This window comes from Pantherophis guttatus, chromosome 8 (assembly GCF_059756535.1).
Source record: "Pantherophis guttatus breed Tessera chromosome 8, ASM5975653v1, whole genome shotgun sequence".
In the NCBI taxonomy this organism is placed as follows: Eukaryota; Metazoa; Chordata; class Lepidosauria; order Squamata; family Colubridae; genus Pantherophis; species Pantherophis guttatus.
In genome coordinates this window covers 46,627,436-46,654,561 of record NC_142070.1, presented here as the reverse complement: position 1 = coordinate 46,654,561, position 27,126 = coordinate 46,627,436, and the positions used below count along the sequence as shown (strand labels likewise).

General features: G+C 34.7%; 1 protein-coding gene across 3 annotated transcripts in view; it reads left to right on the top strand.

Moving 5' to 3' along the window:
- The window catches only part of TENM3 (teneurin transmembrane protein 3), a 1,586,501-nt gene that overhangs the window by 416,137 nt on the left and 1,143,238 nt on the right, over window positions 1-27,126 (top strand). For all 3 annotated transcript variants that reach the window (XM_087874734.1, XM_087874727.1, XM_087874726.1), the window contains one exon: window positions 19,415-19,456. The gene's annotated coding sequence lies outside the window, so the exon portion shown is untranslated. The remainder of the gene's footprint in view (window positions 1-19,414; window positions 19,457-27,126) is intronic.

Here is a 27,126-nt window from a genome sequence, read left to right as displayed (position 1 = left end):
CTATATTAAATTTTAAACACGCATATACAGAGAAAAAAGTCAGAAACATGCTGCATTCCACAATTTATTAATTTTAGAATAAAAACATTGTTTTAAGAATAGTTTAGGATGTTAGTAAGCAACACAGTGTCCTAAATATCTTGTTGGTGCTCACCTAACACTATATCTATGATTTTATTTAATAGGATACTACTAGACTGTCTAATGCAAAGTGAACTAAAAGCAAAGTGAAATTAATTTGTGGCTAAAATATTTTGAATTATCTATGTTTATTTCTCTCCACCCCCATTATTATTACTGCACTTTCTGGTTGTCACTTTTAGTTTTCCTGTGGTTAGTATCAAGGAAGGATCTAAAAGAAAATACAGGTTTGGAAAAATAATTATAGAGAAGCCTCTGACTGTTTCTCGGGTATATTACATTTTGTTGATGGAAAGTAAATATAGTGGTAATGAAGAACTGTTGCCAGAATTGGGGATACTTTCTCAAATAAAAATATAGTAAAGAGGCTCCCTTTGGTATGATGTCACAAGCAATCTCCAGGCCATTTTATCTGTTAGTGTACAACAAAATTGTTACATGCTGCTTCCAGAAGGAGAGGAGAGGAGAGGAGAGGAGAAGGCAAGGCAAGTCGAGAAGAATTTTCAATGGCCTTAAAAGACAAAATGTTTTGTGCCAAGACTATGCCTACCCATTTTATACATGAAAAGGAAAGGAAAGCTATATAAATGGTATTGCAAAACCATGACTGAAACCATAAATTATATTTTGAGCTCCTGAGAGAAATTTCTTTTGGTAACAGAAAGCCTATTGGCTCAACAGGTTTTAGATTTTCCTTCACTTAGTGGTATGAACTTGAAGCTTTATTTCCTTTAAAAACACTTCCTTAAAGGATCCACAGTGAGAAAGTGAACTCAGCCTGGCAGTCGTGGTAAAGCAGCAGCCAAGGCATGCTCATGAATTATGGGGGGGAGGTACCAAGATCTCCCATCAGCCTCCATTGCAACTTGCAGCAAACTGCTGCACTCACACCTTGCTGTGCGCTGCTCCAGATACCCATAACTGAATCCAACTAGCATGCTCACAATGAGGCTTGTGTTCTGCATCTCAGTCTGACCCGGAAAAAAGGGGAGGCGAGGAGAGGAGAGGAGAAAGCAAGGCAAGCAAATAGAGAAGAATTTTCAATGGCCTTAAAAGACAAAATGTTTTCTGCCAAGACTATGCCTATCCACTTTATACAAGAAAAGGGGGAAAAAAGCTGTATAAATGTCATTCCATGTGATCTTTATGGTAAATATAAATATATTGTTTATGTTTAAATGGCCCTCCCTCTACCCCAGTATTGACTGTGTACTCTCAGGGGAAGTAGTTATCAGGTGAAATGACTTCTGCACACTTCTTAATGACAAAGAAACATTTGGCACTGGATGGAATATAGGTTTTCAAACATAATTATCAAACTATCAATAATTGTCAACAATCAATATAGGTTTTCAAAATAACTATCAAGCTAATTTGAAGAGATATGAATATTCTGAAAATTGGGAAAAACTAAGGCTAGCATGTCTATCTCTAACTCCCTCATATAAGTCTATATTGTTTACATCATTGGGACTGAACTTTAAATGAAAAAAGTTTTAGTTAACACTCACTTTTAAATAGTAATTTTATGAATATGTTCCAGCAGCTCACTATTTAACAGATGTAAAAACCAATGAGTTTTGGACATTACTTTAAAATGTATGTAAATATTTTCTTATCTCTTAATACCCCAAGATGCAGCTAAGGCACCCCTTGACAGTGTGTTAAATATGATTAAAAGCCCAAAGTAGCCAGTTGATCAGTAAATGGTCCTTCATTTTAAAGAAAGAATACTTCAACCTTTAAACCTTGTGACTGCTAGCTCGGTCTGCTTCCTGTGTCTGGGTGACAAACATTGGTTGGGATAATATAAGCCTTTGTTTCTCTTTACATTGTGAAAAATATAGTATATACTGCTGTTCCTTTCAACTATAAGCTACCCACAGTGCAAAATTATTTGTGGCAACACTATAATATCATATCCTATCTAGCAGGAGATAAAAAGTAATATCTTTACATTTTTGTAGGCAGAAACCCATATTAATATAAAAGTTAACTTGCTTAATTAACTTTAACAAATATATTAACTATTATCACTGGAATAATTTGGATATATTTAATCAACTAAATATCTGCACTTTTGAAGCATTAAATATATTTGCTTGCCTTATCTTAACATTTAATGCAGTACTGAATGAATCATAAAGAACAGTATGTATTCCACCACACTTTCAGATTTCTGTGTTTAACTGGTACCAGGGAAAAAAAATCTACAAATGAAACTATATGTTTTTAATTTTAATAAAATTGTTTTCTAGCTCTCACAATCCATTAATAGAAAGAACAACAATATAAATCCAGCACAGTAAAACATACAAATAAAAATGCATGGAAAGTTTGAACATGATGTCATATCAGATAAAAATTTAAACAAATAAACCTGTGAGACTTGTAAAGTGAAAAACATCCTTCCTACAAAATCACATCAATATATATTTATATATCCAATTTGATTCAGAATCAACTTTGAACTGAATATACATACACACAACAGTATTACATATAATGTTTATATAATAATAATCCACATAAACGAAGAGAAAGTGTATAACCTAATTGACCACAACTTTTTGAAACAGAAACTGAATCATTTGGATATATACATTCATGAACAGGACAGTAATAATACTGGTAAAGTAATAAAATTGGTAGCGGTAACAAGCTTCACAGACTTTGCAATTACAAAACATGCTACCTAAGCAGCTTAAGCATGAATATTACAGACATACTGCATAAATAGGAAGAAACAAGTCTACTAAGCAAAAGTTGCTTCATTTTTTGTCATTCGGTTCACTGCAAAAGTGACAGCTTTTTCTTTCTCTGATGTCAATGTGGAAAACCTATCATTTCTGATGGTATCCCAGATAAACTGATATTGTCTGTCTTCCAATACATGGTTTATTACACCTTGACCTAAATCTACTAAATCTTTGAATTTAAAGCTCCATTTTCACTAACCGAATTGAGATTTGAGATTTATTTTCCTTTTGTTTTCAGAATTATTTTTTATGCAATAGGATGCTTAATTTTGTATTTAAGCAAGGAAGATACGATTACTAACATGTACTTCAGGGATATGGGAAACCCATCTGATAACATCTATTTCACTTTAGTTTTATTGTAATAAAGGAGAAATTCTGTTAGGTTGGGCGATAGAAGATACAGGACATAACAAGATTTTTATGCAGCCCTAGTTCAGTGAAATCGCAATCCACTAGTTTCTAGGCTTTTTTTCAGGCAGCCAGCAAGCACTCTGGAACTTGTGGCTCAGAGATTAATACAACTGCCTAACATGTAGACAGCCCAAGTTTGAATCCAAGTAAGGGTATGGCTAGCTGATGAGAGCTAAATAGCTTGAAATAGATCTGTACTAGTCTCCCTTTATTTCTTTATCAGCGAAATATAAATTTGGTATAAAAATGGTTTGTCGTGAATGCGACTGCTTGAGGGCTTCTGGACTGGAGCTGAAAAGCGAAAGGGATGCAGTTTGCTCCCTCCCTCATAGTGGGGTAGGCCAAGTGTCTCAATAGAAAAACATTTAATATATATATATAAACTTAAGTTCACGGGTACAAGTCTTGGCGTATTCGGATCTTTTCCCATGCAAGATTGAGAGTATCTTGGCGACATTTCGATGAAGTCCCACTCATCATTTTCAGGCTGGTGTGTTCAGCTTCGTGCTTGTGCGAGCAAAGCGTGATCGGAGATGCTGTCTCTCTATAAATACTGGTGTGGAGGTGTGGAGTGCTGGCTTTGTTGTTGTAAGTGAGTTGGTTGGCTGTGTTGTTACATCTTGATTAGTTGATGGAGTTGATGTTTGCAGATTAGTCGGCTGTTTCGTAACATCCTGTGTGGGCGACGTCCTAGCTGTGTGCCCATTAGTCTTTTGTGTTTTAACGACTTGGGTAATGGATTGTGTGGTAGCATCCTAAGCTCTAGTGTTGTGACATCCTGAGTTCTGTGATGTATTGTCTTGAGCAGATGGCTGTGATGCAACATCCCAGGCTTTGGTTTGGTTCTGAGTCTGAGGTCTTGTTATGTGCTCATGGTGTGTGTTAGTTTGCTTTGTGTGGGGATCGGAGGGGGGAGCAGCAGCTGGCAATGCTGCTGTGGTCCGGCCCCTGGACGGTGGTTGCATTTCGTCTATGGGATGGTGCCATCAAAGGCACCACAGATAAAATCAGCAAAATTCTCCCCAAACACAACATCAAGACAACCTTCTGCCCTGACCAAAAAATAGCCAACATCTTAAGAAACCCCAAGGCAAGATCAAGCTAGATAACCAAGGAGTCTATGAAATACTATGCAAAATCTGCCCAGCCACATAAATTGGACAAACCAATAGGAGTATAAATACACGCATTGCAGAACACAAAAACGCAGTCAGAAAAGAAGAAAAAACTTCCTCCCTTTTCCAGCGCCTTAAAACAACAGGACATGAAATTGATTTTGAAGGAACCAAATTAATCTCCAAAACTGAACACTTCAACAAGAGAATAATTATGGAAGCCATTGAAATAGAGAAACACCCCCATAACATGAATAAACGTGATGATACCTCCCCCCTACCAGACATCTGGAAACTAGCCCTAGTCAACAAACAAGCCCCAGCCACAAACATTGACACCAGACCCAGGATAACACATGATGCCACCACCAATCATCCTCACCAGATTCAAACCCAATTCCATCCCATTTGCTGTCTGATAAAGCCTAGAACTAGTGGATGTGATTTCACTGAGCTATGGCTGCATTTTGAACATCTTGGTTTACATAGGAAAATACCCGGCTGAGGAGAAATACACATAAAGGGCAAACAATAAGAGAAGAAAACAAATACTTGACCTCTACGGGAAGGAAACCTGTGATGAGGGTGTTGCTAACTCTTGAGGACTAATTAGTCCGAAATAGATCTATATTAGTCTCCTAAAAGGCAGCAAACTGCTTGCTTGCTGTCTGATAAAGCCTAGAACTAGTGGATGTGATTTCACTGAGCTATGGCTGCATTTTGAAAATCTTGGTTTACGTAGGAAAATACCCGGCTGAGGAAAAATACATACATACATACATACATACATACATACATACATACATACATACATACAGTTTTACTGTTTTTAAGGTTGTAGGCTTTCCAGAGTCACCTTGCAGTGAAATGGTAGTAAACAAATTTAATAATACGATACGAACAGGCTGCTCTTAGATAATGCTAAAATGGTGGATTACAAAGAAATAAAATCAGGGACTGGAGTCCAAACAGAAGAATGTGGAAGAATGATAAATTAAGAATTCCTTTTCTATTCATCCCACTTGAGCTCCTTTCTCTACGTCACATTTTTCCTTTTATTTTGAACATGTCCATTCTTTCCTTTTTGTTGTTCTTAGCCTCCTTTCCTAACACATCTTATTCTGAGTTTACAAATCTAGGAAACACTAACAAACATAATACACATACACATTGTGGTTATGATGTAGTATATTTTGAGGGGGGGTTTACAGAATTTCATAATTTGCCCCCCACAGAGAGGGCTCGCAATGTGGGTGTCCTCCTGGATGCATGTCTGTCTTTAGAAGAGCATATGACGGCCGTGGCCAGGGGGGGCTTTTATCAGGTTCGCCTGATTTGCCAGTTGCAGCCCTTTCTGGACCGGGACGCCTTGCGCACGGTCACTCACGCCCTTGTCACCTCCTGGCTGGACTATTGTAATGCTCTCTACATGGGGCTCCCCTTGAAGACCACTTGGAGGCTCCAACTGGTCCAGAATGCGGCTGCACGAGTGGTTATGGGCGCAATTCGTTGTGCCCACATGACACCCCTCCTGCGCGAGCTGCACTGGCTTCCAGTGGTCTTCCGGGTGTGATTCAAGGTGTTGGTCACCACCTTTAAAGCGCTCCATGGCATAGGACCCGGGTACCTTCGAGACTGACTTCTGCCACCAATAGCCTCCCACCAGCCAGTTTGCTTCCACAGAGAGGGTCTCCTCAGGGTGCCATTGGCCAAGTTATGTCGGCTGGTGGCACCCAGGGGGAGGGCCTTCTCTGTGGGAGCCCCAGCCCTGTGGAATGAACTGCCCCCGGAAATACGTAAGATCTCCGACCTCTGGGTATTTCGCTGCGCACTGAAGACCCTGTTGTTCCGCCAGGCCGGGCTATCAACATAATAATTTTAAATTGGGGTATTTTAAATTTCTGGGGTTTTAAATTGAGCCAAATTTATTTAATAATTTTAAATTTTTAATTGATGTTTGTCTTGTGTTTTTAAATAGGCTGTACACCGCCCTGAGTCCTTCGGGAGAAGGGCGGTATAGAAATAAAATTATACTTATACTTACTTATACTTATAAGTTGTTAGTGGTTCATATTGCAAATTATTTCCTTTTATTGGAGCTTTATAGGTTGAGGGCAGCAATAGTCTAGCTGATTACAGAAGGAAAGAGAAGAAGCTGATGGATTTGGATTGTACTTGCTGATGCTGGCCTTAAAGAAATATTTTTTTTAGGAAATCGTGTCTTCCCTATATTTCTTGAAGGAGGCTATGATATGTCTCTTTTTAAAAAGACTATATCTGTATCTAGAGAATTTGGATAACTACTCTCCATGCTCCATCTTTCCTTTTTAGAGGAAGTGATGGAGTAACAACTTTGCAACACTGCGGATGAAATATATTACCTTGACTTCTTTTACTCAGCTAGATATCTGATTGTAGTTGGAAAAGGTGATGGCCTTGAGGAACAGGAGTAAGAAATGATACCAAAACAATGTCAGACAAAAGAAAGCTGATTCTGGGGCACAACGTAAATCAAGATAGCATCTCAGACAAGACTCTCCTTAATTCTCAAAAAGATAAGGGGGAGGAGAGAAAGGCACATTCATACTTGTAAGATTCTGTTATTAGTTATTTAGAATAAAAATAAATATTGATAATAAAAAGAGTATATGCCTGCATGATTTTCATTTCTTGCCTGATCTAAACTAAAGGTCTGACAGGGAGAGAAACATTGATCACTGTCCTTGATGAACTTGATGTTGGAACATGTATGACTTGGATGAATAGTGTACCCTCAGCAGCTTTGATGCCACTAACCATAGCATTTTACTAGACCATCTATGAGGATTGGGAATTGGAAGTACTGTTTTGCTCCTTCCTTCACTGTCAGTTTTGATTAGTAGTACTAGAATAGAAGAAAGAATGTTAGCCTTATAGTCTCTGATTTTTAGAGTGCTTGCAGGTCAGTTCTCTCTCTCTCTCTCTTGATTTTTAACATCTGATTGAAACTGCTGGGCAAAGTCATCTATCAGTTCAGAGCACAATATAGTCAATATGCTGATTTGCTAGTTTAGTTCAAACCATAAGAGAGAAGATATGGATAACTGTAGAAAATTGAAATTCTTTCTTCTAAATTGAATACACCTATTGTATTTTATTATTTAGTATAGAATCTTTATTATATTCTATAAAACATTTTGCTGCTATCTCTAAATAAACACTTCTTTGTTGCCTATCACATATTTATTAGTCCATTCACTCTAATGAATGACAATGGCCTCAAAATTAACTGTTATTCCCTTTTATCTACCACTCTGGTCCAGTACATGTTGGAAAATAGATGTTTTTTTTATTTCCCAGTCCATGCTGAGAGTGAATGGCTAATCTAAAGGAAAAGTGCAAATCTGGATGTCCACACTATCTGAGAGAGAAAGGGAAAGGGAAAGAGATGCATGCATATTATTTATCTTTTGTTTTTTCCTAATGCAAAAAATAGAAATTTTAAGCTTTGAGTATAGATTTAAACTTAATTAGTTATGTTTAATTGGATTGAAAGCTACAGATATTGTCTTAAAATTAGACACATATAACTTTTAAGACTATTAAGGCTCTTTAATCTTTATGAGTGACATCAGTATGGACCCAATTAGCACAGTTTGCAGCCACTTCATAATTCAAAAGAATGCGATCATTCAGCTGGAAGCCCGTTTGACAGAAACTCCATAGTCATGAAGGTAAAAGCTTGCAAAATCACCCACTACGATGGAGAAGCTGTCATTCTTCCATCAATGCTGTTGAATACTAATGTCAAGGTCACAATAGTGTAATTTTAGGCTGTCAAAATATTGCTGAATCTGATACAGTAGTAAATGTTAAAGAAAGTTAAGTTTGATAAACTTTGATATGGTAAACTACAAGGTTAATTATTAATTAATCTACACTTTTAATGCCATACCTGCAAAGAATATAAAATGAGCAAAGCCTTTTGCGTCATTTATGCATAGCTATTTAAGGTGATGCAATCTAGTTAACAAGTTAAAAAAATAGTTATACTGTCCTATTTAGGAAGTTTTAAAACTTGACTAATGAAGAAGACACCTTGAGTCCATATGTGGGAATAAAATAAACTGTTAACTGTTATATGTAATTCCCACACATGGACTCCAAGATGTCTTCTTCATTAGTCAAGTTTTAAAACTTCCTAAACAGGACAGTATAACTATTTTTTTTTAAAAAAAATGTCATAAATGTTTATTTTTTTTTATTCTTTGGAAAAAAAATTCCTTAATTCAGTCATCTAGTTTTACCAAGTTTCACAATAATAATTCCAGAGTCTTTTCTCTAATGAGGTTCTATACTATCAGAATTTTATTTTATTGAACTTTACATTAAAACATTGATTCATGTAATTCACTAGAGATGAAGATGCTTTTTTTATTGAAACAAAACACCTGGTTACATTTTTGTAATTGCGTTATTGTTGTCAATTTTAGTATATATCATACATTAGGCATTTATATTTTGCATTTTGCAATTACTTTTAGAAATTGTTTCTCAATTTTTTATTATATGGTATTATAATGGAATTTTACTTTACTTTAAACAGCAAAAGCAATTGTAGTTTTTGCTTTTGTTTCCTCTATCCTGTACTTGAGGTAATAAAAAGAAAAAAGAAAAGTTTATCTGAGCAATACAGTCATGAAAGACTTAATATTCTAGCTGTGAAATAAACATGTTGATCCAATGAAAATCTTCCAGTAGCACATAATCCCAATCAGATTGCAATCAAAAGTGCATGTAGGATTTCAGTATTGGCATATCCTTTACAATATCTCTTCCCAAACCAAATCCATAGACACAGAAACATACACATATTATGCACCATCTGCAAATAAGACAAGGAATCATCTATACATATTAGAACTGGGAGCACAATGCCTGTATGGGACATTTGGCATTGGATAATGTTGAACTTGAAATATGGAATACCATGTTAACATATAAGTAGTATTCTATTTCAAGCCTTCCATAAATTATATCTATATAAAATAGATATTGTTTTATATTTGTTATCTTTTATAAAGACTTATTCCATATACTATTGCTTGGGACATTTTCTAGTAATGACTACTACTTTCTGTATAACAAACAAAAACCATATATGGGTGGATATTCAAATTTTTATCAAAAATAAAAAAAGGAGATTGTACTGAATTTTTTATACAAATTAAACTATGAAGGTGAAGGAGTTTTTGGGTGGGAATGTTTTCTATTCCATTCCACCAAAAAATGCTCCTTTAGTTTGTGATTGATTTTACATTGCATGAATATGTCAATGAGAAGTTTCAAAGAATACTTCAGTAGGATTGATTTTCATATTCACATACAGCTTTGAAAGATGTCTAAAATGACATGTTTGCAGTAAAATATACATGGCCGGGTGAACTTTCCTGGTTTTATCTTGCGCCTCAGTAATTTTAAAACATATTTGAAGTCTTTGTTCTGATATTATATGTGTGTGTGCATGTGCGTGTGTGTGTGTGTGTGTGAGAGAGAGAGAGAGAGAGAGAGATACACACACACACTGTTATTTTCAAAACACTAGAAATTTTAAATACATAATCCTGTGGCCATCCTATGCACGTTATTGAGAAATATTGTGTTCTATTGCTCAACTGAAAATGAAAATAGTAAATGAGTGAATTTAGAAAACTTGAACAAATTTTTAAATTTGGGTTATAATTATAGAAGGCTGGAAACAATTTTTTGCTCAGAGATCCTAGCTCAGCCTCATGGTATAACTACTAAATAAGCATTTCACGTTGCCGTGTTCACATCCTTAATTTCTTTCTTATTATGAGTACCTTTATTCCTACTACCACCTTTGCCTTTCCAGATGGTAAAAGCTGACAAAGTAACATAAAGCTGACAGCTAAGTGGCGGTTTTGATGAAAATTATTTCCTTAAATTTCCTCAGCTGGCAAATATGGAAAAGAGAACATGGCAATGGTTGTAATTGTAAAAATTGTATGCGTTGTTTCAGAACTTAAGGGAATGGGACATAAAAAGTTATCTCAGCACATCATTACTGGATTGAACCAATGTTTTTCAAAATTGGCTACTTTAAGATGTGTGGGCTTCAACTCCCAAAGATCATAAACTTTGAATAACAGTGGTTTAAAAGGAAATTATAACTCAATTGGTTACAATTTTTCCCACAACTGAAATCCTATAAAATCATGGTCCTGATCATGAGGAGAATGTACTTGCTGAAATAAATTCAATTATACTGTCTCTTGTACAGCATCCAAATCTTTGTTTAATTTTTTTTTTACTCATAATTGTAATTTGCCCATGTAAATTAAGAAAAATAATTTATATGGCCATTCAGATATCAAATTACAACTCTAGGCTACTAACATAGGATTATAAGCAAAAAAGACATGTCAGCAGAAGGACAAAAATAATCAAGCCCAAACTACAATCATTCAGAATTCCACCATTATAGCCAGGCTCATCCTAGACCCTGCCAAAGATAAAAGCCAGTTCTTCAGGGCCTTATGGAAGGCCAACAGGATCAGGATGGTCCAAAACGTATAAGATTTATGTTATAAAGAGTAGACACTGCAACAGTTATGTCATACATGAATTAAAGGATATGGAACAAAATAATTCCCCATAATTAATCATCACTATGTTTAAAATACTAACTGATCTCTTGAGTGGATACAGTTGTGTAAACCACTGCTTTTCTGCTTTAGTTTATGGTTTAGCATTTTTCCTTAAAAATAATTATTGACATTTGAAAATACTGAGTAAATTAAAAGATACTTTCAATCATATATATTGAAAAGTTTTGGTCTCTTGACTAGTTTGTATTGATGTATTTTCCATACATTTAAATGATCTGCTATCTATGATAAGTCTTAATACCGTGCTTCCCCGAAAATATGACTTACTCAGAAAGTAAGTCCTAGTTGATTTTTACACGTGTGGCCAATATAAGCCCTACTCCCAAAATACACCCTAATTAAGACCCGTCCACTCCAGAGTGGACAGGTAAAAATTAAGCTAGGGTGGGGATGGGAGGTGGAGCTGCCCTACTATTTATCTTCAGATAGTTGCACCCAAGCCTCGCACACCTCGACCCATTTCTTTTGCTGCATCCGTCAAGACTTTCCTGAAGGCCTCTATAGTCGATAACAGACCTCTGGATCTATCTGGAGCTCTGTTATTGGCTGAAGAGGCCTTCAGGAAAGCCTTGCTGGCCTTGCCGGATGAAGAAGTTCCTGAAGGCCTCTGATAGCAAAAAAGAGGCTGGGGGGGCAATGCACGCAAGTGAGGTGAGTCAGTGGACGACATTCCCCTCTTCCAAAAGACCTGGCGCCATTTTTGGTGGCAAAAAAATAATAAATAAGACTGGGTCTTATTTTCAGGAAAACATGGTATGTTGAAATTATAATAAATTTCATATATCAGTCTCATTTACTAGATTCTCAAAATGCTTTGAAGTAATTTACTAGTCTGAAAAAATATAGAGTTTTATGAATGGTACTACTGAGAGATTTCCACAGTACCATAGGCATATTAAATTATACAATTATTTCAATAAAACCATTTCATGTAGGAACAATGAGATTCTACATTTTAAATCAAATCCAAATTTATGGATTTGGATTTGGCATGGGAATTTAGTGCCATGTTCCTAGTTTTTCAAATGTTTTTCAATTCTTTTTCTGATTGTACTGTTCGAAAATTTCCCCTGCAGTGTATACCCTGTAGCTTTTGTTGGACTATATTGGAAATTCTGCAATTACCGTAATTTTTGGAGTATAAGACGCACTTTTTCCTGCCCTAAAATGGGGTGAAAATTTAGGTATGTCTTATACACCAAATGTAGTCCCGCCTATCCACTGGCCCCCACCCTTTGGCCTCTGCCTCACAGCAGTTACCTCCTTGCAAGCAAACAGCAAGAAAAAACAGGTTTTTTCAGCTTCAGCACAGCCCAATTAGCACAAGTTGATTGGATCGGCGTCCCGACTCCCAGCTGATTTGCTCTCAGCTGTTTTGCGCAGGGCTCTGCTGCTTGCTGCAAAGAGGTAAATTGCTGGAGCAGATTTTTTTTTCCTTGTGCTAATCAAGCTATGCTGAAAACGAAAATGAAAGTAAAGCAGGCTGTTTGCAGTTTGCTGCAAGGAGGCAAAATTGCTCAGAGGCAGAGGAAGAGAGAGATTTCTTTTTCTTCTTTTCCTTACCAAAAAAGGTAGGTGCGTCTTATACTCCGGTGCGTCTTATACTCTGAAAAATATGGTAATTTTTGTACCAACTCACACAGAGATGTATATGTACACTTATAAACTCTACACAGTACAGTCTGTAAGAGCCAGAACAGACGATACGTGCAACACAGATCTATCCAATAATTGAGTCAGAATCATACCTTTGAATAAGCAATAATGGTTATTATAAATTCTTACCAGATTTAAAGATATTACTGATTTATCTCATTTACTGGGTGGGATATTTACACATGCATTCTTTTATATAATGAGACCGAGCACATGTATGCTGCTGATACTTTACTTTTGCAAGTGTATTAGACTTGCCTATCATATTATGTGCAAATACAGCTGCTTAGGTAGGATTTATAAGTAGAAGAGTGCTGTACTTTTAAAGCTACATGTTGTGATTCAAGTTTATAATGTCCACTGATGGATTTCCATTAAGTCTTTTCTTCAGATTAAATTGGTAAAAAATATTATATAGATGGATGCGCCTCAGTAGAGGTTGGTAGAGGTGGTTTACACATAGAGAATAAAATCCTGATCAGTCTGACAGTACTAACTTCCTGCTGCTTGGAAATTTGTACTGTAATAGCAATTCTATGTTTTCCCCACTCTCCCCTACTTCAAGGCTTCAGCTTCCTGTTTTACAAGTGCATAGCAAATTAAGAAAAACAAATGGACATTACAGAAGGCATTATTTGACAATTTATATGTTATTTTATCCTGCATCCTGCAGGTCCCTAATTAGTTGCTTCAGTTGGAAACAATTTGTCTGCTATAACTAAAGTGGTTCTTTATGTACACGTGTAGCTAGTGTATAACTAATAACACAGCTGAATACAATAAGGAAACATGACCTTTTCCCCTCTCACCTTCAATACAGTCCCAGAGATTGCAGAAACTTTTTTCTTACGCTGGTTGAATTTCAGAATTAAAAATTGATCTCATCTTGTTAGGCAGGATTGGTTGAATTCAAACACACACAACACCGTTTTATGTTGTAGTCACTTAGAGACGCTTATTGTGCAGCTATATAAATCAAATAAATAACAGAGATTCCCCATATTTTTTTTTTCTTTGTACCAAACTGGCAAAAGTAATTTATATAAAGAAAGAATACAGAAACATTCATTGTTAAAATAATAGGGAAATTGGCAAAGCCACAATTGCCTTGCAGACAGAATGATAGTGAGGCAAGCAAAGCCTTCCACAATAACACACTGTCTAAGATGTTTTACGTTTGCAATAACTAGAAAATATTAGGTTTAGGGAAGCTTTTGTTTTCTTTCCTTTCAATTATTTCCAGTTCTAAGAGACAAATCGCTGCAGTTTTCTTGGCAAGATTATTCAGAAGTGAAAAATCTTCCTTCCTTCCAAGGGCTGAGAGAAAGTGACTGGCCCAGATGGCTTTGTACCTAAGAACTAGAAGTCAGAGCCTCCTGGTGCCTTAACCATACACCAAACAGACTCTTCTGAGAGGAGCTAACAAAGAATAATTCTCAGTTATACTTATATTTTTTTTCTTTGTACCAAATTGGCAAAAGACTTTACGAACTATTATAGGATGTAAATGTTACCGTAAGCCAAAGAGATCACTGTGGTTTGTATTTTGTATGTTTTTGTTCCAAATATTAAATTTTAAATCCAGCTGGAATCTGCCTGGAAATAGGAGGCATGCTTAGATGGCTATGGTAGCCCTTTTTATTCTCTTTTTTATAATATTTATATTTTAATGCAAAATCTGTGTTTTTATATTTGTTGTATTATCCTATTGTTTACATTGTCCTGAGTTGCTTTTAGTGAGATGAGCATCTATACCGATTTGACATATATAAATAATAAATAAAAATGCTTCTTGCGTCTGAAATAATGATTTAAAAGAATTTTCGATTAAAAATTCTATTATCCTTTCTGAAAAATGAGGTGATGTTTTATTTCCCATATACACAGGGACATTAAATGAGGTTTCAACTTGTTCTCTGAGAAATTTAGGAATTCTGCTTTATCTGCCATCTTTGAGTAAAAGTGGACAATTGCTAACTTGTTTACGGTTAGGGCCAGTGGTGAAATTGAGCTGGTTTTATCCAGCTCGGGCGAACCGGTAGCGCCGGCAGTGGGAGGCTCTGCCCACCCACCCGGACGTCATCATGTCCCATTTTTGACCCTTTATTTTTGCCAGTATAAAAGTAATTATCTCCTGAAGTTACAAAAAAACCATGAAAAGATTCCCAAGAAAAAATTCCATAAGCCATCTACCATTAAATTAATGTTTTGAAGTTCTGCCATATTAACCTGATGCTTCCATCAGAAGGCATTGCTTTCCTCAGTCCTGTTTAACCAGTGTTTTGTTACAACCCAAATTTAACAACCTTTGAGTGTCTTTATATTGGCATTTCTCAGGATTATATTCTGTGTCCAAGACTCCTGGGAAGAAAATTTAGCTGAGATGTTCAAGTAGAGTTTTTCTCTGAGAAACACAGCTATGAAATTCCTTTCAGAGTTGCTTATTGTTGCAGAGACAGCCTTTGCAATTATCAAGGGATTAGGGCAGAATATGAAAAGCCTCGAAGAAAACAGCTTTCTTGCAGATCAGGAATGTATGCTGCACAAACTCTGAAACAATCACCCGAGTTAGTGAGGCAGAAGTGTATTAAAATGTTGAGAGTTCAAGAAGGAGGTCCTTGAAAACTTCTAATTAAAGAAATAAAAAAGAAGGTTGCTAAAGAATGTCATTTGATTTCTCGGGGACGAAAAGGGGTCTTTTGAGGATTGCAAATGAGATGACAGTGCTGCACCAATACAATGTACTCATCCACTTTCTACAATAAAAGTAATGAAAACTGAGCTTAATGGTACATAAATAAAAATAATTAAATAGAAGATAGTGGTAGTGGTACATTACCTGAATTAATATACAAGATTAAGAGGCCAATAACCCAGAAACAACTTACTTACTTTGATCTTTTATATAAATTAGTATATCCTTTTAGGCATCAATGTGGTATAAAATAGCACTCACTATTTCAGTTTATAATTCTTAAGTCTCTTTATGTTTCATATTAACTATATTTCATTGTTTCTTGAATTCTTTGAATTTACAAGAAAAAATGATAGTTTTCTTATACATTTTATATCTTCTTTAGCAAATAAACATGAGAAACTGGCTTTGATGTGTATTTGCCATTTCCATTCAATAAAACACTGTACTAGCATTGTTTAAGGGTATAAGCAACAAGTAGACATTGATAACGTCGGATGCTCTTTTTACAGCCACTCTTTCTCTGATACCTGGGTAACACTTCCTACACTAAGACACATACTGACAAAGTATATGGTTTCTATCTGCTAAATAATAGCAGTGTTGATTGGGTTCACTGCAACACAAAGCCTTTAATGCCACCAAATAATCCTGTTCCAAGGCTTGTTTGGCAGGCTGGAAGAATCATGAGCTCTCACGGTCTCATCCTTTGGTGCCAATTTCATGCCAGCATACTGGCACAATACAGTTTTCAAATAGATTATTTTTCACTGATTTAAACTTCACTTCATGATTGCTAAAATGCTGACATCTTGGCAACTTTTTGTTGAGTTTTGTGAATATGAACTACGCCGTCTATGTTCTGACCTAAGCTTAGTACACAAGATTATTTACCATAACGTCCAACTGTTAATGAGTACTTTAACTTCAACAGTAATAACACAAGGGCTATCAATAGATTCAAACTCAACATAATTCGCTCTAATCTTGATTGTAGGAAATATGACTTCTGCAATAGAGTAGTAAATGTCTGGAACACTCTACCTGATCCTGTTGTTAGTCTTTCTAACCCCCATACCATTTACCTTAAACTGTCTACTGTGGACCTTCCATGTTTCTTAAGAGGTCCCTAAGGAGCGTGCATAAGCGCATCTGTGTGCCTACTGTCCCTGTCCTATTGTTCCCATTTATATTTACTCATTTTATGTGTTTATGGCTATGTTTTGCTTATTTATATCCTTTTATTTGTGCCAAAAATTTTTCATGTGTCCATATCTATGTCTATACTGTTACTTGTTTCTTGTACTTGTTGACAAATAATAAATAAATAAATAAATAAATAAGAAATAGGTATGCCTCATAGGTAACTTTAAATGTACAATATATATCAACATTTAACAATGCATGTTTGTGTCTCCTTAACAACCACCAATTTAATCTTGAATGGAAAAATTATAAAAATAAATGCAATATAAATTATCTTATAATAAATGAATGTGTTAAATGATATAAATAAAACTGATACTAGATATTACTAATTAATATATTAAGAATAAATAAATATCGATCTTTCAGCACAAAGGAAAGAGATATTTTGAACTTCAATCCTATAAACCAGGGCTGTCAAACTCATGTCGTCACAGCAGTGTCACATGATATATTGGAACTTTTACCCCCTTTGCTAAACTGGGAATGGGCATGGCCAGCACGCGATGTACCTGGGCTTCAGGCCGCGAGTTTGACAGCCCTACTATAAACTCTAGATATCAACATATCAATACAGAAATAGTTACCTACATCCAACTGGATTCAGGTACTTAAATAAAGACAGTGAAAAAAAACTTTTGTCTTGCCTAATTTCATCACTTCATCTCTAAAGGTTTTTTAAAATAGTAAATAGTTGAGAAGATTCTTTCCTTCAAATGATCATTTAACCTGTTAAGAGAGTAATTGATAATATTATTAACAGGATATAACATGTAAGGATGTGACAACCTTCAACTTCTCTCCTATAAAATATTCCTCCTACAAAATGTAAGAACTGTACCTTCATTCCCTGTATTTAAGAAGCATTTAAAGACATGGCTTTTTAGATATTGATGCATGATTTGTTTTGAAAGAATTTTTCATTTTTTTAAGTCTTAAATTTATTTATTTATTTATTTATTTGTCACATTTCTATGCCGCCCAACCCCCTGGGGACTCTGGCGTCTTACAACAAAAAATAATGCGAACAATATATCATAAAATTTGTTTTAAAAAACATTAAAAAACCATACACTCCATTCATGGCCGGATTACTTATATGAATATAAGCTCTGCAAGAATGTCATAATACAAAAACAGTTTAATTTTATATCAGAAAAAGGAATTAAATCCAGTCTCTCATAAGGAATAGCAAAAATTTCTTTCTGAAACCTTTATTTCTGATTTTAAGGTTCAGTGTGTGTGTGTGTGTGTGTGTGTGTGTATACAGTATGTGTGTGTGTGTGTGTGTGTGTGTGTGTGTGTGTGTGTGTGTGTGTATATAAAGAAATAAATATTTGACCTCTACAGGGAGGAGTCACAAAATATGGGTGTGTCTGGCTGAAGAGGTCTAAAAAGGCCGAAATAGTGCTATCCCAGTCTCCCATAAGTCACAGAAGAAACAACATAAAATGTCTGACAGGTCTGAAAGTGATGAATAGAGATTTCATCCCACCATGGCCATTTTAACATCCTTCAACATAGGAAAAAACCCTGATTGCACCCGGTCTACCCCAATATGTGAGAGAGCATACTGCTTCCCTTTCGCCTTTCAGCTCCAATCCAGGAGCCCTCAGGCAGTCGCTTTCACGACAAACTATTTTGTATCAAATTTATATTTGCTGATATAAAGTCTCTCTCTCTCTCTCTCTCTCTCTCTCTCTCTCTCTCTCTCTTTATATATATATATATATATATATATATATATATATATATATATATATATATATATATATATATTCTTTCTAGCCAGGTTTTACCTATGTAAACTTAAATAAAAGTAAACATAAAAGCCTATGAAAAAAGAAAAAAAGATATATATATATATATATATATATATATATATATATATATATATATATATATATATATATAATTTATATATTTGCTGATATATATACTTAAAGAAGCAGATAAATACAAACTAATATTTTCCCTTTTATTAGTTTCCTGAATATTGTTTAAAAGAAATAAAAGTTGCCTTATTGGTTTATATTACAAGACAATCTCCTACATTGCATTCTGTGGTTATGAAACAGAGATCACTCTTTCATGAAATAAATTATCTGTCTGGTGCATTAAATCTTAACTTGCAGAGTGTCAGACAAAGGGCACCTGAGCCATTTCAGTACCAGTAGTAGCTGTTTGAAACACTTCTTTTGACACCAGAGTGCTTTAATTGTTCATGGATCTCTACCCTTTTCAATGTTGCTTTAAGGCATTCTGGCTCAGCTTAGAGTCAGTCAAGCAAAATTGGAGCATCTGGTTGCTGTGTCAAAATAGCATGGGCAACTTCAATGCAGCACCCTAGTGGATAATTTCAACTCAAAATACAAGCAATACATTAGCAATGGCCAGGAGGCTACAGTGTCTCTTCCTCTGAAATATGTTGAGAAAAAGTGTGAGAAAAAAAATCTCAGTAAGGGAAGGTTTTCTTCCTGCCTACCTCCACATCATGTCTTTGCAAATCATGCAAAATACTTGACCATAACTTGCTCGTAAAGTTAATTTCAGTCCACTGTTTCTCAACAAAGTTATCAATTAGAATGCCATTTATTTTTCTGTAAGATATGACATTTTGGTTATGGAGCAGATGTAATAAATAACAATCAAACATTTAAATAAATTGTATAAAGTTTATTGTGAATAATATTTGCAGTGATAATTCTGTTGTTTTATGAGTTCCATGCAGTTACATTTATTTATTTTTTCTTATAGGTCGCCTATAAAATTGACTTAATGATTTACACTAAGTGACCGGTAAGCATTTTTATTAATACATTCAGATTGTGCTTATTTTTATTTTATTGCCTTCTCTGGGGTAATTATGCAAAATTAAACTATGAAGTGCCTGTCACTTAGCTTCATTGAGGGGAAAATTTGAATTCGTTGACTCTACCTTCTGAAATGGATGCAAAATAATACTGTCAGAGGGACACGTGACATCAGACAGAAGACTGAGACCTAACCCCCGGGCTGATTACTCCTGCCCCAGGCAGGAAAGTTTATGCATGGCATCAGGTCAACAGGTCAGACAGTTAAATGCTTCATGATTCTACAGATTTATCCTTCATATCTGTCCTGCCTGGAAGTACAACTTTCTGCACTTTTGACAAGTTATCTCCAGAGTGTATGCCTTTCTTCTAAAGGGAGCATTTTATTTTATTTTATTCTAATGTCCAGAATATGCATAATATATATATATATATATATATATATATATATATATATATATATATATATATATATATATATATATATATATACTTTCACTTTTTATTTTATTCTAATGTCCAGAATATGCATTATATATATATATATATAATGTCAACAGAGAAAAAAAGCCCTGAAGCTTGTGAATGAGATTTCACACAACCAGAGCTGTAAGAATGTTTTTCATAAATTTATGAAAAAATAGTTAACTTATTTTGAAATTTAGTTAATTTTACAATTTTTACTCTATTAGTTTAATTAACAGAATTAGATTTGAATAAGCTCTTTTATTTTATTTTTTTTGATATATACAAAATTAATTTATATTGTTTGAGTTAAGAACTTGCCAAAGTCTGATACATCTCAGTTATGCTGGACTTCAGCTCATAGTTCTGAACTTTATATCTTACATATATGAGGGGACAATTTTTTTTAAAAAAAGTGTAATTAAATGGTTTCTTATTAGTTAAACTTACATGTAATAAAGAATGTCAACAAGCTAGAAATTCTGCTAGACTTGTTCGCAATTTCTCTCTATCAGAAGAAAAACATGCTGTTACTGAAATGGGCTGTGAAGGATGATCAATGTAGCAGTTAATAGAATTTGATAAACGAATGAAAAAGATTCAGACAGGGAAGAAACTACGAAGAACAATAGCTAAGAATCTATACACAAAGGAGTAATGAGGATTTGGTGAATTAGAAGCCTAGTTTTATGAATCTAAGTGTAAAAGTAGAGGAAAGAAGAACTCTATTACATGTTATCCTTTTCTTTATCCAAAAGAAACTGAAAAATATTTAGTTGTCTTAAGGATTACAGAAATGATAAATTTATTGTTAAGGTTCCCATTATGCATATTTTTGACTATTTGCAATGAATAAATTGAGAAGAAACTTTTCACTAATATGTATAACTACTGCTAGCAGGGTTATAAATTGTAGTAAACAAATAGGTCTCTCAACACTTTTTAAGATCTTTACTTAATTCAAAAAAATGTGTATACACACACACACACACACACACACACACACACACACACACACAGAGCTTTTGTCCAAAACTTAAATATGCTTCAAGTTCTTAAACATATGTCATTTTCTGGAATCACTGAAGCGGTATAGAGCAAAGGTTTTTTCAAGCCTGAACAGATAGCCAATAAATAAATAACTGCTATTAAACTATGCAGTAGTCCTCACAAGTTAGGATAAAACGATACTCAAATGTAGTTGATAGTGAAGCAAAGTTGACATGGCAGAAGAATTGAGAACGGAGGTACAGCAACCTGACTCAGAGGATCTATATAATAGTATTCTGTTATTGCTATAACTGTTTCTGCTCCATTGGACTTTTACACCCACTGCTGCAGTTGTCACTGATGGAAAATTTGTATGTTCATATACATATTCTGCAGTCACAGTTTATAAATTCATATACAAATCCCCACCCCCTGTCAATAGCACCATTGCCATCAGCAAAAAAAGTATGTTTGCCTAACATGTGGAGAAAAAACACATTTAAGAGAGAACCATCAAAATCAATGCCTCACTGATTTAAGTTAGTTATTTTAATTAGGTCTAAAATTGAGTTCTCATTCTGTCTTTAATAGCAGCATAAATATATATTGTGTATATATCATAGCTAAAAGCTGTGAAGTCCCATGGATTAAATTTATATTATGAAACAAACCAATGCTCAAGTGGAAAACATGAAGTAATGACACATTTGGGGTCTAATAACAAAATCAAATCTTATACATATACCATTTTGATAACTGGTGCACAACATTTTTTCACTGGCTTCAAGTAGAGAGATGCATTTTTTCTAATTTTGTACATGACATGTTGGGGTTGTATAAATTTTAATTGATGGAATGATATCTGCACACATTTCTACCATAATCTATTTTATGTGGCTCTTCGGCTAGTACTTGTCAGTTAGTATTAGCTGTAGAAAATTTCTTTGGATTTTGATTAATAAAGATCCTTTTCTTTCTATGTAAGTACTTATGTATTTTCAAATACATACGTTTTTTACACCCTTTTTCTCTTCTTCTCAATAAGATGAATAAAAGGATACCTATGTTTGTTTAAAATTTATTTTATGCTTAAATGTAAAGTGCATATTCAGGGTTATTGTATAAATAAATATATTTCATTATTACTACTAAAACACATGAATCTCTGGGGTAAAAACATGGCAACTTTTAATTGCCCACAGCAGGACCACACAAGTGTTTCAGGACAGCATGTGAGAGAGGATATTAATGCAACTGAAATTGCCAGGAGAACTTGGTGTATTTTCAAGTGCCATATGATCATTTCTCCTGAGAGTCATTTGGGAAAATCAGTGAGTTAAATAACTCCCTTTTGTGTACTGTAATTGGACTAAAGCTTTTCTCTTCTGAAAAACCTGAGGAACAGCAATATAATATGTAAGTTGTAGCTGTGTACTGTATATTAAAATGTAAGCTTGTTCTGTCTAGGCAGAGGTAGGAAAGTGATTCTGTCCAAGTAGTTGAGATTTCAATTGTTACCATGGCCAAACATGGTTTATTAATGAAATCATCCTGGACAGAATGATGATTTCATGTTGCTTATACCTAGATCAAATGGTTAAGATACACTGAATACAAAATACGAAGTATGGTATTAAACCAATAATCATGTCACAGGTACCGATAAAGATCTTATGCTTTGTAGTAAGTAACCATATATATAATACTGGCATCAATTTGTTAATCTTCTGCTGAAAATTTTATCTCCAAGACCTGGACATAATAAAAGCTAGGCACTGCTGCTCATGCCAATTACTTTCACAGGAAAATCAGACAGAAAATTTAGTACATCAAACATGCTATTTTAGTAATGAAGCTTCAAAACCCCTTTTAATAAAAAATCAGCTAGTTAGGACTGCAGAAAGAACAATTGCAACCAGCCTTCCTTCCATAGAACAACTGCATTTTGAGCGGTCAGAAGGACTGAGAAAATATTTACAGGTTCCTCACATCCTGGACATAAATTGTTTCAACGCCTTTCCTCGGGACACTTATTACAGGATATTGCATGCCAAACAACTAGACACAGGACCAGTTTTTTTCCCTTGTACCATTACTCTACTCAACATCTAATTCTCACAGTATTGTCTAATGTCTCTGTACATTTACTCATGTTGTACAGCTGTAGCATTATCATTATCCTTATTATCTTTCTTGCTATCCCCTTCTATTGTTGTTGGTGTTGTTATGGTTATTGTTATTCTGTTTGTTGTGTTATTCTGAGAGCATCTTCACTGGAGACAAATTCCTTGAGTGTCTAATCACATTTGGCCAAATAAAGTACTGTATTCTATTCTATTCTAATATAGCAGTAGTCCCCAACTGTTCTGGTTCCATAGACTGGTGGCAATGGCAACAGTGTGGGGGCGGGGGGTGGTTTCACATGTGCAATCTAGATTCTACACATGTGCAATTGAAGCTTTGCATACTTGCTTGCCGCTTGCATGGCCCGGTTCCCAACAGACCATGGACAGGTACTGGTCCATTGACCAGAGTTTGGGAACCCCATAATCAAGTATTCTATTCACTGTGGTTTTGCATGGGTACTTCACTGTGCTTATCAATAGATAATATAAGTAAAATATCATGATCAAGTGTAAGATAGTTGGGGATAGAGAAATGCCTCTGTTCTTGCTAATGCTTAATATTGCTTGATAGGAAAAACAGCAACAATTGTAGTTCAAGCTTACTGGAAATAATAATGTAATATCTGGACTAAATTTTTCTTGTCAAAATTAATAGTCAGCTGTAGCCTGGGATCTTAGCACAAACAATGTACCAACATTCAGAATGCAAAATTGTTCACATGGATCTGTTCCCACAGAATTTATTCCTTGCTAAATTTAGTGAGATTTCTTGGTAGCCCATCTCCAGGTCTATGCTGTTAGAATGTTAACTTCAACATACCATTTTTGGACAATGTAAATGACAGCTGTTAAATACCTCTTTATACTAGAACCATAGACAGGAACAAAAGGTTTAATCTGGTAAATTCTCTCTCATGTCCCCCTTTGCTAGAATTTTATTTTACTTTAGAATAAACAAGAAAATATATAAATGCTTGATATTTCAAAATGAAATAATAACTGTTCCAAATATATAATAATAAAAAACAATCAAATGAAAGATCTTCCACATAGCCCTATATACATTGTCCATTTTCTCAACTATCTCAGTTATAAGTTTAGTGTTTCAGATACCCACAGTAAATAAACACTTAGTTGAATATGTCTAAATATAATCTCTATAAGATTATTCTTTAGAATTCTACTATGCTGCAGACCAAAAATGATAAAAATAGCATAGTATTTATAGTATTTTTATACTAATATATTTTTCATAAAATGGCATTGTGTGGTTGGCATATGCAAGAGCATGAAGCATGACAACATATATGTAATTTCTATTAAATATTGTTCTTTAAAATGATAATTTTACCAAGCCTCTTGTGGAATTAGCCTTTTCATTCCTATGTGCAGTCACAACTTTTTTTGTTGTGTAAAAGCTCCTCGGTAACTATGTCACAATATTACACAGTGAAACTTATTAACCCAACCAGAAATGAAACAATAATGAGCTTAATATCTGGTATGTCAGCGTAGCTGTCTCACCAGTAGCTTTCTGTCTTTCTCTAATATTCAAAGTATTAGGTAAATCATTGCATCATAACAAGGGCAGGATTTCCACACAATTTTCAAGGATATGGACAAACATATTTATGAATAAAGTGCTGACTTCTTCACTTATAATGCTAAATTGATGGATTGATTCTTTTTCTTGCACTATCTAGTCTAGTGAATATTACCATATGTGTTTTCCTTCACTTAATTCAGTTTAGCTCTTCTCTTTGAAAAGAGAACATTAGTTTATGGGTACCAGAAATACTGTATATATTTGTGTGTGTGTGTGTGTGTGTGTGTGTGTGTGTGTGTGTGTGTGTGTGTGATGCATATTCTTTCTAGCCAGGTTTTACCTACGTAAACTTAGTTGTTCTACAGCCCTAGGTTCTGTGAAATCTCATTCACAAGTTTCTGGGCCTTTTTTCTGCTGACAAACTGCAACTCTGTGTTGCTCTCTGGGAGACTCAGATAGCTATTTCTGCCTCTTAAGGCGTCTTCAGTGAGCCACACCCACTTCTCAGATATCCTCCCTGTAAAGGTGCAATGTATCTTTTTTCCTTTTTCGTAGGCTTTTATGTGCATATTCTTTCTAGCCAGGTTTTACCTACGTAAACTTAGTTGTTCGACAGCCCTAGGTTCTGTGAAATCTCATTCATAAGTTTCTGGGCCTTTTTTCTGCTGAAAAACTGCAACTCTGTGTTGCTCTCTGGGAGACTCAGATAGCTATTTCTGCCTCTTAAGGCGTCTTCGGTGAGCCACACCCACTTCTCAGATATCCTCCCTGTAAAGGTGCAATGTATCTTTTTTTTATATACATACATACATACATACATACATACATACATACATATATATATATATATATATATGAAACACCTCTGTTTTAAAGGGTGAATAATTCCCACTGCATATTCAATATTCAGTTGTTGTGTTGGAGCCATTTATACTTCAGTTGATTGTTAAACACAAGCAGGGATTCAGCTATCTATAGTTCCAGGAGATGGACATTCCAGAGTGTGGAAGTCTTCAGTCACCAGATCCATATGTCATTAGCCTTAGAAAAATGGAAGACCTTCAGCGGGACGTCTTAGAAGTCCTGACCAAATTCTTTTCAATAAGGAATTGAAGGAATAGATATCAACAATAGTACAGCAAGTTCAGAATCTAGCTGTTACATTCCATACCAGTTGTAGCTTTAGAATTATAGCTTCTAGGTTAATCCAAAAGCAATACATATAGAACATGTTATACTAGGGCAGTGATGGCTAACCTTTTTGTCCTTGCATGCCGAAAAAGTGTGCGCATGTACGACAGCATGTGCATGTGTGCCCACACTCATAATACAATGTGCCAGAGTGGATAAAAATCAATGATTTTTTTTAAAAAATCAAAAAAATCAGATTTTTTTTATTTAAATCAGATTTTTTTGATTTTTATCAAATTTATTTTAATAAAAAACTTTCAGGGTAAAAATCTATCGTAAGATAGTTTTCTATTTAAGATACATAAATAATTTAGTTTATTCAGCATGAAATGGAGCTTAGTTATGTAGCATGAGGCTGTATATTCTGCAACACTGGGACTATCGGTGAGTCAACAGTGGGTCAAAGGTAGCTGCTTGTAATTGGAGTATACGCACCTAATCAACAGCAAGACAAATTTTATAAATTTTTACATACTAAAATACTACAATGGGATTATAGATCTTTACTTTTAATGGGCGATTGGAATGGGGTAATAAATACCCAGAAAGATAAAAAAAGTCTTTCCAAGATATCCATGCGTGCTAAGTTGCCTAAATCTTTTTTTGATATTTTGGAGGATATGGAGCTGAGAGACATTTGGAGAGAAAGGAACGTATTGGAAAGTGATTTTACTTTTTTTTTCAGATAGGCATCAATCTTTTTCTAGGATTGATTTTATATTAACCAGAAATGATCTTTTTTCTAGGGTGAAGAAGACGAAGATATGTCCAAGAACTTTAACTGATCATAGCCCGGTTTGGTGGAACTAGAACAGGAAAGAGGGGAAAGGAGGTCTTGGAGGTTAAATGAAAATTTATTTAGATATGAAGATAACTTGAGTGAACTTAAAAAACAAATGAAAGAATTTTTTGTTAACAATATGAATAAAGGTACCTCGATGGAAATGGTATGGGATGCAAGTAAGGCATATATGAGGGGAACATTAATTTTTCTGAACAATAAATATAGATTAAGACAACAAAACAGACGGAAAGAGATAGAGGAGAAAATTAAAAAGAAAGAACAATTGCTTATAATTAATCCGGGAGACAAAAAGGCAAAAGATATGATAAATATCTTAAGAGAGCAATTTAATATGTTAATGGCTGGGCAAGTAGCAACCAGCATACAATATGCCAGACATAATACATTCTGTAATGCCAATAAACCTGGGAGATGGCTGGCTTACACGATGAGAAAAAAACAAAAATCACGTGTTATAGACAAGATAGAATTTAGAGGTAAGGAGATTTACCAACAGAATTTAGTAAAAAAGGCTTTTTTGGAGTTCTTTACAA